Raw genomic sequence first — 17,831 nt, forward strand, 5'->3', positions numbered from 1 at the left:
CAGAATCCTAAGAGATAGTCATGAGATCATATCCATTTACAGATGGGGTCATCAGGCTTGAAATCCCAAGAATACACTACCATAGAATTGGGGGTGGGCACTAAACACAGGGCTGTTGAGTTCATGTCTATGCTAGAGAATGCATATTAGTTTCCCATTGCTGCTATAACAAATTATCATAGATTTAGAGGCCTAAATAATGCAAATTTATTATGTTACCATCTTGTATGTCAGAAGTTCAACATGATTTCTCACAAGGCTAAGATCAAGGTGTTGGGAGGGTTGCATTCCTTTCTGGAAGTTCTAGGGGAAATCCATTTCTTTGATTGTTCAGGTTGTTGACAGAATTCAGTTCTTCAGGGTTGTAGGACTTTGTGTGGTACAATGGGTTAGAGGTACTGGCATAATTATGAATATCAGGAGACTATCAAACATCTTATTTTAGGTATAATTTCCAAAAATTTTTATTTTTATTTTAAAATTTGAAGAAATGTCCTCCGGCCATCCTGCTTGCTTCATTTTCTTCTTGTTATCTCTTAGCAAAGAAGTCCAGTGTGGCCAGGTTACCAGTGAGGAATTCTGATTAAGTCTTGCACATCATATAGGTATATCCTAGTGCTAGTGATAATATTTCACCCTTTGGGAAGTTGAGCTTTTCTTACTTTTGGATGAGCTTATTCAATGGAGGAGAATGCTGAAATGGGCCACCCTGCCACACTGGACAGGGGTGTGCCTCTGAAGCAGCTGGCTGGGATGGAACTGAGCAATGGAAAGCTGAGCCACCATCAGTAGGACTGGAAGGTGGTGAGTGCTGACCTGCAGCAGAAAGGAACCTCAGCTTCATCAGAGTTCAGCTGGGAAGCCACGTGCTTACTAGCCTGGCAGAAAGGGGATCTCTCCTCATACTCTCTTCTCTATGTCATGTCCAAAGTGAGGCTGACATGGCTGCTCATTCCCATCTAAGAAAGCCCCCAGGGGACTCCAGCATTTTCTTGTATGTGCACATCAGTGTGTTGAGGAAATGAACTTCTGTATGGGTGTGTGTACACACTTCACAGAGATATCTAGATTGACTCTAATCCCCACATTTTATATATGGCAGAAAGTTTACATAGTGACCTGTTCTACTAAAATTTCCCAAAGATGCTGCCAAGTGGCAGGCTGTCTATTTTAACTCACATCACATTGTATCTGCTCTCTCGTTCCAGTGCCAATAAGTAGTAAAAATCCAAGAGTGAAAAGCCAGAAAGGGAAGCCATTAAAGGACTGAGAAAATCCCTAATAATTAAGGATTTCCAGTATTAATCTCTTCCACTTGGAGCATGTGCTTTCCAGTCATCATTTTATTTTTAGAGCCCATTTTTATTTAAGAAGAAGGAGTGTTGATATATTTTCTTTTACCAGAGAGTATAGAGTTCTGTTCACATAAATCAAGGCAGATATTTGATGAGTGCCAGGCTAGTTTGATTCACATGGACTTGGTTTTAAAAATATTTACATAGGAACCTTGGAAAGTGGTGGATATGATCTCACTTTGATTTCAAAACTCTCCTTACTCTCCACCACTGTTTCTGTGCTGCTCTTACTGTTTTTGGAAGCTCTGTCACTGATTTTCAAAGGCTAGAGTGAGGGTGGGTGCTGTTCTATGAACTAGACTTAGCTCTGGATGGTGAGGACTAAGAAGCGATTAGAATGGACAAAAATATAGGATTAGCCCCCATGTCTTCTGGGTGTGGGGAAGAACAAATCTTGCCAGAAATAATGTATCACAAATACCATGGAGCACACAGAGAAACTTATTAAGAGAAGCCAGAATGCAGAAACGTAGCCAAGGAATATGGGTTAGGTTTCAGTAGAACCAAAATCAGTGGATTTGGCAGAACCAGTAGGTTTTTATTTGTTATCATAATCAGACTTAAAAAAGATATTAAAGAAAATATTTCCATTATAAGAAATAGAAATTCACCTTAAACTGGCCTTCAGGTGAGATGGAATCTACTGGCTGATGTAACTAAAATGTTCTGGTGGTGGCTTACTTTAGGCTGGCCAAATTCAGGTGTTCTAGGAATAGTCTTGGAGAAGTGACTCTTCTTCCAAGACCTGGCTCTGATTACCACAGTATTGTTTTCATTCACTGAAAGATTCTCTTTACATAATGGGAAGGATTAACCTTGTAAACTTATGAGGTCCTAATAATTCCAAATCTCCTAAGAAGGGAAACTATCTCTGGTTCCAAGCATCCATTCCAGTTCCCTGAAGGTCTCTAGTGGGTGAGCAGGATCATTTGTCCAGCTTCTGTGGAAGAGGTGGAAGCCCCTGACTGACAGCTCCACCCAACTCCAATGAGTTGGGGGATGAGAAGGTCCCAAAAAGACGGCTCCAAGGAGGGCCGATAGGAATCACAGCTCTCCATTAAAGGCCTGCAGGAGATCCTGATCCCACAGCGGGAGAGACCACATAGAAAGCAAATGGGAGCTGACCTGGATACAGCAAGAGGGCATTCACTGGAGTGTAGACTCTCAGAGAATCAAAGGGAGAAAGATTTGAATTGGGATTAGATTTATCAGAGAAATCCAGAAGCAGAGATGATTCTGCAACTTTAACTCCTACACCACATAAAGCTGAGCCCTCCATCAGGACTTCACACATCTACAGAGGAGGCTGAAAATTGATGAAAGGCCTCTGAGTCTCAAACTATCCTCTCTCTTAATCCCTTGCATCCTCACTCAGCATTTTGCTTGCTCTGTTCTTGGTCTCTGGATCTCTCTCTCTCTCTTCTCCCTCTCCGCCACCCCCCCACCCCCCCACCATTCTCTCTTTTTAAAATAGCTCTTTGAAAACAATACACAATAGTACTATTTGAGGAGGACAGTTACTTTCAATCCACTTTTACTGAGAGCTGTTTTCACCATAATTGTTGCTGAGATGAAATACCGATCTTTCCATGTTGAGAAAATTAAAAGCGCCGCAAGGGTCAGAGAAAACAATCCTCTAAATACCAGCTTCAGGGAAAATGCCCACATAAATTGACTGCTCCCTTCCTGACACTACAACATGTAATTCTCTAGTTTTCCCAGAAGAATAGGTCCCCTACCCATTCTTATTATCTTCAAAGACTCCAACAGTGGGACCCCTCAGCCCAGAAGGCCCACAGTGGCCAAAAAATTCTTACAAACAATTGTGTGGAATTTTTTTTTCTAAGACAAAAATCTACATGACCAAATATGTTATGGGAGAAGAGGTTCTCTTTTCCCAGAAATGGTGTACAAATGGAACAAATGTAGATTTTGCTTTCAGTTATACAGAGCATAGCTGCAATTCTAAATGTTGTTACATGTGGACACAATGATGCACCACAAAATAGCAATTATAAGGTGAGTAAAGTTGATAAATGGTACTAAGATGTTTTCCTAACCATATGTAGAATTAGTTAAATGACTGAATTCAAGGTCTAATATATGATATGCCTATCACAGAAAACTGATAATACATTTGTAAGTTACATATTCTTTGATACATGAGTATACACACATGTGCATATGTTCATGTGATCAGAAATGTCTAGATGTCAATTCAATGAGAAATGGTTCCCATATTTGTAACTTTATCTGTGACTAATCTATTCTCTAGAATGTCCCAATTTTTGTCCAAACCTAACCTGAGAGTTTAGTTAGAAACATCAGAAAGATGCATTATGGTAAGAAAATATATTTGGAGTGGTTAAGTCATAGGGAAGCACTATTGCAAATTTACATATAAATCATACTTAAATGTTGCTTAATTTGAAGATCTTGTAAATTTAAATTTGTACCTTTCAGCATAAAATTCCAGTACAAACTATGCATGAAAGTCCCTTCTCACAGACCTGCAATCTCTCATTCCCTTTCCTTTCTGAAAGCAGGTGGTGTGAGGTATTAGCATGTAGCTTTGGACTGAGGATGCTGTTTATCAACTCAGTAATTTGTTCAGGTTTCCTCTTTCTGGAAGACCCTGCCCATCAACTCTTCCCTTCTCCTGAATATCCTTCAAGAATTAACTCAAGCATACCTCCTACAGAAAGCCTTTCTTGACAGCTCCCTAGTCCAAGGAAGACAGTGACTGGTCCCATAGATAACATGTGTCACATAGACTGATCACACAGACTAATCACAGAAGTGAATGATTACTTGTCGTTCAACTCCAGCAGAGCATCTGCGTACCTTCGGTCATTCTGAGGTTGCTTCCCCAGAGTTCCCTCTATGGTAAGCAGCATAACTTCCCTCAAAATATCCACAGGCAAGCCCTGGAAACTGTATTATATTTCATGGCAAGAGGGACTATGATGATGGAAGATGCACATTCACAAAATGTCTGATAGTCTCCAAATATTCATACATGTCTGTAATTGGATGTTGATCTGTATGTTCTGATTTTATTACTTACTATCTGAGAAGAAATAAGTTTTGGTGATAAAGATCATCAATCTATTAGTCATTCACAAACTGTGGGACAGGGTTTCTATACCTGACACTATTTAAATTTTGAGTGCAATAATCTAGGCAGCATCCCAAGACTGTACCCACTAGATACTAATAACAACTTTCAGTTATGACAACCAAAAATGTTCCAGACACTGTCCAATGTGCTCTGTGGGGATCTCTGAATTGGGGTACATATGCTTCTTTCATGTGTTATTGGCAGGATGGAATGAAAGAAAGCTAAGAAGCTCCTGGAATGGCCTGTGCCCATTCACCTATAAACCTTTTCTCTTGATTCTAGTTCTGATGGAGACACAAGGGAACTTCAAAGACTCCATCTATCTCCTCCTTGAGTAACTGTACCATCTACTCAACACTTGGGCATAGACAATTGGCTTCTATGATTTCTGCTCAGCACCTGATCATGATGACTGGCTTTCAAAACCTAACTTTAAATGACATTGATGAGGTAGAAAAGGAAAAGGATCCATGGTATGTTTTTTAAATCCCAGTGTATTGAAAAGACATTATATATGGAAATACTTAATTATTAAATTATTAAATCTTGTTAGTGAAGTTTTTCTAAACCATGTTATGTATTAATCATATTCTAGTTCATAGCCATAAAACAAAATTTTATTACATTAAGTTTCTGGCAATCCACCTTATACCCATAAGTACAGTAAGGATGAGTCTATAAAACAATCCCTTAGATAATTTAAAAGTAAAATAATGGTAAAATCAGAAAAATAGTTCTATTTTTGCTTTGATCAAAAGGGTAATCAGGCTAAAGAATAAAAATGATGTAGCTCTTTTAAAAAGAAAAAACAAATGATAAACAAAAAGATAACACTTGGACAAGGTAGCTTGCTCCCTTTGACAAGGCTGTTGGAAGTTACTAAAGACAAAGTGGCACAAATGTTACATTAGATAATTCCCTCCAAAGCATGTTTGCAAATGAAGCTAATGGACACATGAGGGTAAGGCCTGTCCTGTATAAACACCAGTAGTTCATAATAAATACCCTCAGAGAATTCAACAATTCTCAGATCCTTTGGAGCTAGCTACCCACTACAGAAAGGCTTAAGCTGCAAAACCAATGGTTTTCTCCTAAAAAACCCTTCTTTCATCCAATAAATACCAAAAAGGACACTTTCTTGACCAAAATGTTGTCTAAATGGTTTAGTGTAGAATAAGCCTTTATCTTTGTTATCAATGATGATGTGTTATTTATGGTTATTTCAATGAGTATTTGACACATCTTAAACAACATATATATATATATATATATATATATATATATATATATATATATTTATTTATTACATACATTCCCTCACTTTTTTCATCTTCTGATAGCTGTAAGGTTGAAATTTGCTATAATTCTCTCAGAGTATAGTAGAATTTTAATGTGAAAATAATAATAAAATAAGTATGGAGTATGAAGCCATGAACTTGGAAAGAAACCCAAACTGCCATATTGATGAACGCTACATTTTCTTGAGTCAGTGTGCCAGCCTGGAACAATTGTTTAACTTGTCTGTTTCTATTTCCTGAATTTATGGCTTTTTGGTTCTTGAAACAGAAACATTTAGAACATATGTGTCAAATAATTATATACATATACATACATACATCAGAAACTGTGCATTATATATTAAAATCCACCCTTTGCAAGTCATCTTTGCATATATCTGTTAGTAGTTAAAAACATTCCAAACTTTATTGGCGGAGAAAGGAAATCATCTAATTCTGCATAATTAAAACTAAACTCAAATATGTTTTCTGGTCATAATCCAGTTGTGCTGGTTTCTCACTTTGCCTTGGATCACAAGGAAACATTCATTACTTTAACCAACTTACTCCCTTGCTAATCAACTTTAAATAGTTCCTCGTTTCTAGAATATGGTTTTTAAACTGTGTTCCTAAGAGCTCTGGGGTTCCATGGACCTCTACCAGGGGCTTCTTGTGGAGCTAGGGAGAACCTTGTAGCTGGTTTAGAAGTTCTTCTCTACTAATAGTGCAGCTTTGAATCAATCTGAATAACAAATGGAATATTTATATTTTTTATATTTTCATTTTAAAGAAGGACCCGCCACTAGAACCAAAAATTACCAGAGGTTTCAAACCCTTGTGAAATGACAGTTTGGAGAAGAGAATATGAATTAATTTCACTAAAATCTTCTTCAACCTGAGTCCATATAAAGCCTGCTTTTAGGAGAGGATGAGATAAAAGGAAAAGGGGAGAAAACAAGAGAAGAGGGAGAGTTTAAAAAAAAACAGAACGTGTGGAAAGTGAGTGGAACAATGCATTTGCTTCCTCCTGGCAAATGGCAAGGGGAACCTGGCAGATCATTCCCTGGCTGGGGCTTGTAGAGCATCAGGACTGGGAGATGTGCTGGGACACCAGGAGATATTGGAGGAAAATAGTCCTGAGGTGGAAAAGCAGTGGAGAGAGTTGCAGAGGTTCCCAGAGATGTTCAGGGAGAAGGAACGAATCCCAGAAGTGCTGTGGGCTGGCGTGTGGAGATGCAGAGGACAGATGTAGGTGGAGTTCAGGATGTGCATTTTGCTTAACATAAGGGGAGAGGTATGGTTCCCCCTCAGAAGGTGGGCAGATAATGTCTATCTAAGCTGGCAGGGGCTCACCCACCCTAAAAGAGCCGTGAAGGAATGAGATCCTTGTTCACCCACAAGTTGATACAAATGGAAAACAAACATTGAGTTGCGCAATCAATTTCAGTGGAGAGTCTCAATGGACTGAGGTGTAAACTTTCTCATCCTTTATGAGAAACGGATCTCTCTCATAACTTACTAATTTTATTCTTTTTTTACCAAATATAGGAAACACCCTACTGATACATTTTTAGTAGCTTTCAGTTGTGAAGATATTTCCAGTTCCGTTTATACCCCAGTCTAATATTTAATTCAACGGCTTTCCCACCTGTCACATTTGTGTTTCAAGTGGCTTGCAGAGAGCAGGGTTTGTGGCCTTTGCTCTCACTCCCAAAAAAACTCCAGCTAGAGTTCATGACTCAGAACTGATGGCACATTCTCTTATGATTGCCCAAAGCACTCCACTGTCTCCTCCAAACAGACACACACACACACACACACACACACAATTTGGGTTTTTTAAAACTCAAAATCCATGATTCTGCTCTTCTTCTATATTTGATAATACATATGAATTTTTTATACTCATGATTTTTTAATAAACTTGTTGGGCAACTTGGTTAGAATAACTCCTGGAAGCAACTTTTTTGGAAAATAAGTATAAAATAGAAATATAGTATGCTGGTAAAGAGCATGGGCTCTTGGGCCATGTTGCCCAATTCTAATGTGCTGATTTGGAAGGAAAGTCACTTAGCTCCTTAGGCCTCAGTTTTCTTTTTTATCTGCAATCTGGGCATAGTGATTGCATACAACTCAGAGGACTGTTGTGAGGATTAAATAATGTAAAAGTGGTTTGAACAGCGGTTGGCATTCTGAAATGTTGCCTATCACTATTATTATATTTTATGTATTAATATTTGACACTAAAATGTCTGCTGGGTTTGAGCCTAGATATTACTACACTTGAGATGATGGGCAAGCCTTTAGCACCTCTTTGGTTTCATCGGCGTAGATGAGAGGGATAAATGGTCTCTTTGGTCCCCCCTTTGGTTAGGGTTTATAGGCAATGCCTGGGGCAGGGAAAGGGGGCACTCTTACATGATGTCATGTGAGTAAAAACTGGTGGAATCTTTTCAGAAGGTCACATTGTAATGTTTATAATTTAACATGTGCATGCTTTCCGTCTCAGCAACTTTTAGTTTTTGTGATTTCTCTTGCAAAAAAATACATGTATACGTGCAAAAAGATAAATATGCAAAAATGTGTATTGAAACATTGTTTATAAAGACCCCAACTATGCATTCATTGGGGATTGGCTAACTATGATAAATAATGCTACTTTAACTTAGAGTCATTAACAAGGAGTTTGATACTCACGTAAGTAAACAGCCAAGTGAAAAAAAGCAGACATTGTAAAGCAGTGTGTATATCATGGTCCCATCATTTAAAAAAGAGAGAGAGAAGGAAAAAAAAAATGAATGAAAGTGATAAGATGCAAGTGTTCCTTAGCATATGTATAGACTGTGAGTTAAAAAACTATGGTGGGCTTACGAATGATTTTATCTTTCTGTGTCATATTTTAGCAGTGTGACTGTGGGCAAACTATTGAAAATCTCTGAATCTTAGTTCCCTTAACTGTCAAATGGATAATACTAAATTCTTCTTATTCTTGTAAGGATCAAGTAAGATAGCAGATTTAAATTCCCTGTCACAAAGCCAGGCATACTATAAATGTTTCATAAATGTCAAGTCTCTTCCCTCCACTCCCTGGTAAATTTTTATCTTAAAAAAGTAGAAATAACATTTCTTGACAATGACTTCCATTTAGTTCTATGAGTAATACAAATTTAATTTATAAATCAAATTTTTGATAACTCTTACCTTAACTGCATCATTTTTTCTAAGAACATTTTTATTTTAGAGGGAGTAAAAATGCATGTAACTTAAGGTGGGAAAAATGGCTAACTATTTGTAATAGTTTATAGTTGGCTTGCCTGTTAAGGCATAGAATATACATAATTTTGTGTCCCAACAAACTTATAATCCAGTAATACGGTGTAATGTAATATAGTTATTTTATTATAAATGTTTATTTATACATTTGCAAAAATTTAAGTAAACATATATATGTAGATAAAACTTCTTACTTTAATAGTGGCTACCTTTAAGATGCAAAATTCTTTCTGTTTTTGAACTCTTCTTATTTTATACATTTTAAAAACTTAAAATGTGTATTTTGAAATAAAAATGCACAAAAATGCTGCAAAAATTTTATTTACTTACATCTAATATATGTAGAATTCAGCAATGATAAAAAATAAACCAAGGTCTTTGATAATCCTTTTGTTTTTATTTTCTATTAAAATTATGGGGACAAACTTTCAAGCTAAGTGTTTTCCTAATTTGGATGAAGTCAACTAAACTTTGTAAAGGAAGTGAGAACAATGGATTTTGACTTGTTTCTAATATTAGGAAATGCACTGGTCTTATCACAACAGTGGACTAGTCCCCTGGTTTCACTATAAACAGTTAAACAAAACATTAGTCAAGGAGTTGATAAGTGTTATTTAGAGATTTACTTTTTGAGACTTGTCTGAATCTGTTATGATCAGATTAACTAGTGTATTTGTGAGAAACAAATAATGATCACAGTTCCTACTCCAAATAGAACTGAACTAAAAAATGTGGATAAATTAACATAATGGGTGATTGTCGCTGGTTTTGTCCAGAATGACCTACTCCATGCTGAAAGTGCAAATATGTAGCAGGTGGATAAGAACGTGGGAAAAAGATAAAGTATTATACTCTTAGCATGTTCAAATTCAAAAGGATTAAAAAGATTATCCAGCTTAATGTCTCTTTTTATAGAAAAACACCTCATTTAAACCGGAACTTTTCTTGAACTTGAATTTGAACCAGATATCCCTTGTCAAACTTTTTCCTTTTTTCCTTTCCACTAAAGCATGCTAATGTAATTAACATTCATTGAAGGTCACATGGCCAATAGGCCTAAGATTACCTAGACAGATTTCAAATCCTATTGAAAGATGGGATACTTAACATGATGGGTAACAGGATGTTTATTAAAAAAATTCTTTTAGAATTTAATTTTTTCATGTTGAAGCTGACCTATTAATTATAGTCAACTATTAAATGTACACACTTATGAGGACAAACACTTGTGAGTATTGCATGTCTTAATAAGCCTAGCATGCATGGGCCCCCTATAAATATTTGTCAGATAAATTGTTAACAGATGGTTATTTGCTATATGGATTTCACAGCTCCTTTGCCTCTCTCTCTCATTTCTGCTTCATATTCTGGTGCCAGAACCATTTCTCTCTAAAAGCAGAAAGATGAAATCAGAATAAGGAATCTCCCAAGTGGTCCAGTTTATCTTATTGAATATTTTGGTCCAATGGCTTGGCAGAGAGGAACTTAGTAAATGTTGATGAAAACAATCTGTTACATCTTTGTCACTGTTCATTAAGAGAGTTGAAAGAATCAAATATCTGTACATCATTCAAGAAGAGAGCCAATGCTCCAGTTAACGTGAAATGTAGAGTTCTGTTCCTAACAAATTCAAGCTCCATACAGCTGCCACATTGATTTTCCTAAAACCATCAATACAGGAGAAATTTCTACTTCCTGATCATAAACACAAAACCTTTATGATCACACTCCTGCTGATATTCTTGATTCCCTTAACTTTGTGCCCTGGCCCATCCTACCATGTACTTAAGAATCCAGGGCTCTGGAAGGCTTTACTCTGAAGCCTGAGCACAAATATACCCGAATGCCAGGGCATGAAAGGCTCAGACTGTAGGAAGGCAGTGTGACATGTTCCTCTATGAGGTCTTCTCTCAGACACTCCACTTTAAACATTTCTATCACCTTCCTAGGACCAGGATCAAGTCCTATTGCTCTCACTACCCTTCCCACCAGCCCCAAGTACCACTTCTCAACTCAGGACCTTTGCTGTGTGGTGCCGTTTCTTTGATAGGCTCTTGGGTTTCTTCCTTCAACTAACAACCACTTTTGCATCCTTTAAATCTCTGTTCAAGACATGACCTCCTTAAAAAGACAGAGCACAGATAGAGACTATACGCTGAGTCCCACCTCCCCAAACCTGCCATGCGCTAGGCCAGATGTCTCTTCTCTGCACTCTGCATTCACCATGTTGTATCAGAGCATAGTGGTTCTGAATACAGACTCTCAAACAAGTGTGCCTGGGCTCTAATCCTGGCTCCTTTGCTTGCCAGTGGGTTCAGTGTCCTCATTTGTAAAATAGACATACTGATAAAAATTAACTCATAGAGAGGAGGATTAAATAAGCCAATATATATAAAGCTTACACCAGTAAGTGCTCATTGATTATGAGCTATTAATGGTGTTTATTTGTATTTGTTCTTCAGCCTCGATATTCTGATTCATATTCTCCAGGGAAAATGTCTTGATTATTTATGTATCTCTCCCTGCTCGCATTGTTCTTGGCTAGTAAGTTCTGTATATACTAAACTTCTAAGAATAACTTACCAGAGGGCAAGGGGGTAGGTAGAAGAGAGTGAAGGGGGTCAAATATATAATGACAGAAGGAGACTTGATTTTGGGTGGTGAACACACAATGTAATACACAGAGGATGTATTATAGGATAATACACTTGAAACCTATGAAGTTTTATTAAACAATTACCCCAATAGATTTAATAAAATTTATTTGAAAAATAAGAATACTATTTTAGAGTCATGGAATCCTAGAACTCCAAGTGTGTAAGCATCAACACTTAGCTTCAAGTTCATGGAGCAAGGAAGCACTCTAGGCATGGAGAGCCACTTTTCCAGGGAGGAAACAATTAAACATTTCAGATGACTCTCTACCCTTGACTGTAAACATGGCCTCCTTCAGCAGCACAATCCTTGCAGAGCTTTTGACTAATACTCAAAGGCTTCATGTCCTTGCAAAATAGTCACTTATAGTTTTCAATAGAAAGTGTAAATTACAGGATGCCCAATAAATTCATCCAGAAACACTAACAAAAACAGATGTTACTTTCCAAATCTTATCAAACCATTCCCTTTCTCTTCACTCACCAGGGTAGTTTTGGGCCAAATATGATGGAAAAGTCATTTGCCTGCCCCCGATCATGTACACGCTCCAGAGGGAGGGGTTGTCAGAATAAGTAAGATATATTGACTTCCCACACTCTGAGCTCTTCCTTCTCTGGGTGGTTAAAACAAAACAAAGTATTTGATTTCCCCATTTGTCTACAGTTGCAGGATGATGGATCCAATAGTTGAGCTCACAAATGGAAATCTTTATATTGTATAATTACAATCTTTCTTTCTGTTTCCACTGTAACCAATCCAGTATCACAGAGATATTCCAAAGTCTGCAAGAACAGCACTAAAGGAACTACAGTCTAGCACGGACAGATGGGCTTCTCACCAGGACGCTATCTGCTTGCGCCCGGAAAGTCCTAGCTGGCTTTTACCTGGGTGAAACAGACAGGGTGAGCAGAAGAGAAAGGATGGACTGTTTGTGCTTAGTGGTTTGTATTCTAAATAACTACTCACTGTATTTTAGACATATTCTTCACTAGAGAAAAGTGAACTGGTTATATGTCTTTCTGGAAATCAAGAAATTCCTTGCAAGGAGACTATGGGTCGCTTCATGTAGGAAAAATCGCTGTTTTTTTAGATTATTTACACATTTATTGTAGTTTGCAAACTCATTTTTCTATTTTGCTTTTTATTTCCATGACTATGGCAATATACAAGCCCACATTTGTCCTTAGATAAATACAACAATACACAAGCTCATATTTGTCCTTAGTTCCCCAAATTAAATTAATGACCTGACTGTGAGAAAGAATTAAGAAGAAATTCAAACTATAAGGTGAGGTATGTGACAAAGAATATTCATTCAATTCATATGGATTTGGCCTGGAGACTTACTATACACTAAGAGACCCCTGCTGACTAAAAGGCTCCCTCTCAAAACAAGACAGAAAAGGTGTCATTGTGTTGCAAAACATGTTTTAAATGATTGGAATGATCCAATATTTTATCAATTTAAATAAATTTCTGTGGCTGATAAAATGAGTTCTCCCCTCATGAAGGGCAGGGAAAGACATTGCTAATAAGAAAGACGTGTCCTTCCTATGCTTAGGTGCTCTAGTGACCCAAGCGTGTGCTGTTGTGTGATTCTAAGGGAAAGTCTGCGTTCAACTTGGACTCCATTTTGCTTGTAGGCTAAAATAGGAAAAGAGGCCACTTAGGCATCATTTTCAAACAGGAAGTACTTGACGGACGAAAAATTCTATGAACAGTGGTGAGACTCTCCAAGTAGACAAGGGAATGCCAAAAAAAGGAGTGATTGTGAACTGAGCTGGCAACATGTTCTCCAGGAAATGGCCGGGTGTGTGTATCCTTGCTGATTACACATATAATAGCTCCAAAGCAATGTTCTATATCAAGAAAGACTGTATTTCAAAGCTGTGTTTTCAAAAGGAAAAAGAAAGAGCACTCTAGTTGAGCCCTTTGGAAAGAGGCAGAGCAGTTTTAGGAGCAGAGAAGAAATGAGGAGTTCCCGTGGGATGGCATTAGTCAAATTGCACATGAGGAAAAGAAGCGCAGGCGCACAGCACACATTCAAAAGGAAAATCTAGTGTTGACTCACTACCGCTACAAAATTAAAAAAAAAAGAAGATTCAGGCAAATCAAAACATCAGAAGCATAGACCATTATGCGGGAAGTTCATCTCTCTCTCTCTCTCTCTCTCTTTTTTTTTTTTTTACTTTGTGAATGAGATCCCCGAAGGGGAAATGTAACCTAAGGGTAAGGGACATAGGTACAGGTAAGACATGCAGATTTTAAGTCACAACCAGAACGATTATGGAAATTAACTACCTGCTATCCCCACTCAACTGAGGAAGAAGGTTGTGAGAATCAACTGAGAACATGCTTGAAAGAACTTGCTAAATGCCCAGCAGTTAAGTTCTATAAACAGTTATGATTTCTAATGATAACAATAATTATAAAAATGGTCTGAGTTTTAAGAGGTCTTCCCACTTCCATCATTCTGGAGATGACATAGTAATGATGACAACATAGATTACTGTGTAAGTAGTTTCCTAATGCCCTTTCTTGTCTCAGGGCTGACTTGCCTGATTTGAGGGCCCTTTCAAAGAGATGTCTCCTTCTATACAGAAGCTGTGGTCCAAAAGAACCATAAAATAGACACTTCTGCAAGGAAGGACACAAGCGAACCTGGAACATGACCTTAGCTCTTAGAGCCCAAATGGGAAATAATATTGTACAATTTCCTTTCAAAATTACTGCTTTTTACCTGGAATCACATTTGCACCTCTCTCTTGAATAGATCAATTCAAAAGTTTCAAATATACATGCCTACTGTAACCCGTATTGCCTTAATCTCTTTCCACAACGTTTCTCACCACCCCTCAACATTTATATAAAGTTTTCCTACATTCGAAAGGAATCATTACTAGTTTAATTTAAAACTGGCGATGATACTTTTTCATGATTTAAGGTAATGGATATCTAGAATATCTAAACCCTAACATCTCTATGCAGGATTGCTTTTGCTAGAGAAGGGTGGTCCTGAACCAGCCTTCCAGGGTCCAAATCCTCACTCCATCTCCACTGACCTAGCATGTCAGGCAAGCAGAGTAATCACTCTCTACCTCAGTATTCTCATCTGTACATGGAGACAATAAGAGTACTTCACTCATGGGAGGACTGACTGACTTAATACTTAGGAAGTTTTAAGAAAAGGTGAGGCAGAAGCAGAAAGATTTGAAGGAACTTCAAGTTTGTACGGGTAAATTGAATTCAGGGACACTGTCTTAAGAGAAATAGTATTAATTGTCTCATTTCAAGAGATTTTAAAAAATTGACATGTAAAAAGTTTGAATGTTGTATTATTAGTGATTTGCTTCTTCTCTTTCATTCACTAATCTATTTATTTATTGACCAAATGTTTATTAAGCTTCTTCTAATAGAAATTCTCTTTCAGATAGCAATGAAAAGACCAAAAGAAAAAAACCGATACTAAACTTTACTAGGCAGATCAAGAGAAATCATACACTGCACTCATTGTACAATTAGATGCCTTTTTGCAAATATTTAAATCACAGTCCAAAGAATAGAATTTGAGAGTAAGTCAAAGTTATAAAAGGTTTTAAATCCATGGAAGAAATCACTTCCATAAACCATATATGTCAGTGGAGTTCATTAAACTGCACATTACTAGAGCAATAACTTATACTTTTAGCTTTAAGAATACCCCAAAACATATTCCATCTTGGCAGCTGCCATCTTGGATTTACTTTTCAAGAAGAGAGAATCATTCCAGGCAAACATTAAAACATTAACTTTGGCTTTGTTTCCTTTTAAACAGCAGATTCAGTGCCCCCGTAAGCACTGTTAGAAATAACAATGAAATCCCTTCAGTTTCTGGAGAGGTAACTCCCTTTTCATGAAAGAAGTTTTGGGTTCTCGGCCTCAACCGAATCCTGCAGTTACTTTAGTTGTATTAGAAATTCTAACTTTTCAAGCTTCCCCTTAGTTAAGCAATTCCATTAAAACCTGCATGCACACATGCACACGTCATTCACTTTTGTACTCTTTCATTTAATTTTGCAATAAGTAATCTTTGATTTTATATTTGAAAAGAAGATAATTGATGATGTATTGATGTTTAATCCAATTTCAATGTGGCCCTTTGCATTTTACTGTATCTTAGTTATTTGAATATTGTTAAGTCACGTTTTATATTTGAGGGATATTCATTTGGATATATAAACTTTTTCCATTTCTTCAGACTAGTGGTGTTAGCCCTAATTTCCTCAGTTGGCAAGAAGAGATAACTGTGTCTTAGTGAGTCTGCTACTTGGCTAGCAGTCAGAGAGCGAGTTAGTAGGGGAAATGGAACTGTAACCAGACGCTCAAATCATATCAGAATACTGATTCTACACTGTCACCCACAATGGGAGCTCATTGTGTGCACTTCCCGTTGGACTGGGCCAGTATATGCAGAAAGATGAATTAGAAGCCCTGGGTCAATTCACTGTATCAGGAGAGCACACAGAGATACCTCCTAAGAAGACAAAGGAAATCACCCATGTATTTTCCCCCTGAAGTTGAAAGAACCCATTGCTCAGAAGCTCCAATTTTCACACAATGGTTATCTCACAGGGATTGGCGCAATGAGGTGCCAAATTGCACAGAAAAGGAGATAACAGGCTGCCCAGCTTGCAAGATGGCTTTGTGTCTGGGAGCACAGCACCGAAGGCTGTGTGTGGCTAACCTGGAGGTCAGATGCCTCCTACTCAAGGGAAGTGGGGAACAAGATGGATCCTGAGACTAAAGTGGCTTGAGGAAAAACACATTTTCCTACAGGTTCTCTAGTAATCTGGAGATTCTTATATTCATGACTTTGTTATTTCTGAAGTGTTTTTTCAGGGGCTGGGGGTGTAAGTGATGGTGTGCAGAGGGTAAAGACACCTGAGGAACTGCTCCCCTTCTGCAGCCCTGACCATTTCCCTTCATTTAGCCCAATCTGTATGCACACTCAGCTGCTAGCTGTCCTCTAGCCTCAGAGAGAGAGGGCTGCACCTCACCTGGCTTTCTCTCACTGCTCCAATGCCAGGATTGGGAAGAACCCCGGGGAATTGCCCAGGCAGTCCCAAGAGGTCTTCAGAGGGCTCAGAGCAGGGCTGACTCCAGAAATGTTACTGCTGGTGTTTGGAGTCTCTTTAACTCCTCTCACAGTGGATTTTCTGGGGTAGCTGCTCTAGAAAGGCAAGAGTTGCTCCAGCAGCTAAGTGGAAGCAGACCTCCGGTGTAAGCAGTTGAGGTAATACTTCCCCTTCCCTGGCACTTGAACTGAAAGGACTGAAGCAAAATAAAAGGGCAATCTGTATGCAATTAGAAGCTTCTACTGGCAATTGCTTTTTCCCCTTGTAAAAACAGTAGAAATCCAAATTTTCCACCTTCGCGGGCTGTCCCCCCTCCAGCTCTAAGTTGCCACAGTTGGGAATAGTATCTCTAAGTAGTGCTGGCAAGGGTGGATCCATCAAGGAAAGGAAGGTTTTTTTTTAATTAAAAAATTTTTTTTGACATATGGCATTTCTCCAAAGCAGTAGTTACTAAACTTTCTAGACAACCTTTGAAAAGTGTGTATATGCTTGTTGCCCCTGTGCATACATTCTTCTTGATAAATTACTCATCTGATGCCTTTTTGAAATTTTAATTAACTTTAAAGTTTTAAATCTTAGACCAAAAAGAGAAAGACAAAAAAACTCCATCAATTATTCAACAACTTGTAATCTTCTGAAATTCTTAGAAATTCTGGAGGTGCTGCAATCCTCTTCTTTCATTTATTATATAGAAATGTGAAGGGAGCAATTATGTATATTCATTTGTCTCCTAAACATTTGTTGTTGATTTCTTAGGATATAGGACTTAATGCATAATTTTAATTCTCTGACCAATCAATCCCATAGAAGGAGAAATTCATTTCATTTTATTCATTCAAATATTTATTGAATTCCTACTATGTAGTAGCGATACATTGATAGAAAAGAGGGGCAAATTTCTAACCTTAGCAAATTTTCATTCTAATAGGGAAAGAGGGTCAGACAGACAATAAGCCAATAAACACATAAATGTGTGGGTATGTGTGTGTGTATTGAAAGTTTTGAGGAAGAGGCATTGTGTTCTGGGTCTTCAACC

General features: G+C 37.7%; 1 protein-coding gene across 1 annotated transcript in view; it reads right to left on the bottom strand.

Annotated features, from left to right (window-relative positions):
- Window positions 1–17,831, bottom strand: part of FBXL7 (F-box and leucine rich repeat protein 7) — a 357,358-nt gene that overhangs the window by 44,230 nt on the left and 295,297 nt on the right. The gene's annotated exons all lie outside the window — the stretch shown is intronic.

This window comes from Furipterus horrens, unplaced genomic scaffold (assembly GCF_987537825.1).
Source record: "Furipterus horrens unplaced genomic scaffold, mFurHor1.1.pri manual_scaffold_5, whole genome shotgun sequence".
In the NCBI taxonomy this organism is placed as follows: domain Eukaryota; kingdom Metazoa; phylum Chordata; class Mammalia; order Chiroptera; family Furipteridae; genus Furipterus; species Furipterus horrens.